Genomic DNA, 1519 nt, shown 5'->3' with positions numbered 1-1519 from the left:
TACATTTGACAGCAGCTGCCGAAGAACCTTGCAAGTTTGAACTTCAATTATGCAAGTCTGATATTATGCCTCTAGAGGCTGGATTGATCATGGATGTCTCCTTAAATTTTAAACTTATTTTTAGGAGGGTTAACTGCTTGAGATAGACCATCCGGTTTTTGGAGTGAGTCCTCTTACTGTGCAACAAACAGAAAACAAGATAACAGAGGTAATAATAAAATACAATTCTAAAAGATTAACCACGAACAGAAAAACACATCTCCCACCCTTTAATACATTACAAAATGAATTATTGAAAAACATAAACAGATAAGGACTTCATGTCTTCCTTTTGTACATTTCTGAGTAGAAACTCACTTGTTGTGTTTCTAGAGTTTTCTATTTTTCATTCATGAGTCATCATGAAATGCTGCCAGGTGAAGGGATTCTGTTGATATTGGACGTTAAAACCTGCACGGGGGCTGATTTCAAGCTGAAACCTGCAAAGCTATTCAAGCGTTGGTGAGATACTAATAGGAAGCAACGCCCCAAATGGAGACCAGGCTTTGACCAAAGTAGATGAAAAACAATTCTAAATTTATGTTACACAACCAAACGCTGTTGAGTGGGCACTAAGTCAACAGCTAACCCAGAGAAAGGTTAAAACATGAAACAACACAGAACAGTTAAATAAAGCATAAAACAGATTCAGCAGAGAAGAACCAGAATGTGAAAAAGATGCGTTGTACATGTCAGTGTTGTTTCTTTCGCTCTTATTTGAAGGGTTTTTTGTGGGCAACAACAAAAACCTTCAACTGAATGTAGTTAAACAAAAAAAAAATAAAGCTTTTCCTAAAGAAATTTACCAAAAAAGAAAAAAACAGGAAGAGGAGAAGCAATTTCATCCCCTGCTCAGTCCCCCCTCTCTGTGCAAACCCTCCGGATTGAGACCTTAAAACAAATGCTGCAGACCAGTCCCACTCTGGACTCCTGTGGTGGGAAAATGTTCTGAATGGACGGCTGGGTTTGTGAGGAGCAAATCTGGTCTGAGGAATAAAGAAGGCCGCTTTCCGGGGCTGAATCGAGGATGTGTTTAGAGCGGTTTCACGGTGATGGCATGATGTTTAAATTAAATTTAGCAGAATAAGGGAATTTGATTTAATCTGTGTGGAATGGATGATAATACATTTATACTTACACATATAAGAATAGCTACATAAACCATATCGGTTGGTTTCAGTAACTAACTTTTCACACCTGCACAATTAGGAGGTTCATGATACCCAACGTGACTTTTCCTTTTGATTTCTGGTCATTTTCACACTCAGACCCTGAGAGAATGTGTGTCAAAATGTTACGCAATCAGCCCACCACACTGAGGCAGCACAGACCTCCAGTGTGTGTGTGTGTGTGTGTGTGTGTGTGTGTGTGTGTGTGTGTGTGTGTGTGTGTGTGTGTGTGTGTGTGTGTGCGTTTCTGAATGGATAAAGTGGGCGGGAGAAGAGTTCCTCCAGAAAGGGCCAAAGCACAGAAAAAAACC

Source organism: Nothobranchius furzeri, chromosome 4 (assembly GCF_043380555.1).
Source record: "Nothobranchius furzeri strain GRZ-AD chromosome 4, NfurGRZ-RIMD1, whole genome shotgun sequence".
Classification (NCBI taxonomy): Eukaryota; Metazoa; Chordata; class Actinopteri; order Cyprinodontiformes; family Nothobranchiidae; genus Nothobranchius; species Nothobranchius furzeri.
This window is presented reverse-complemented; position numbering follows the sequence as displayed.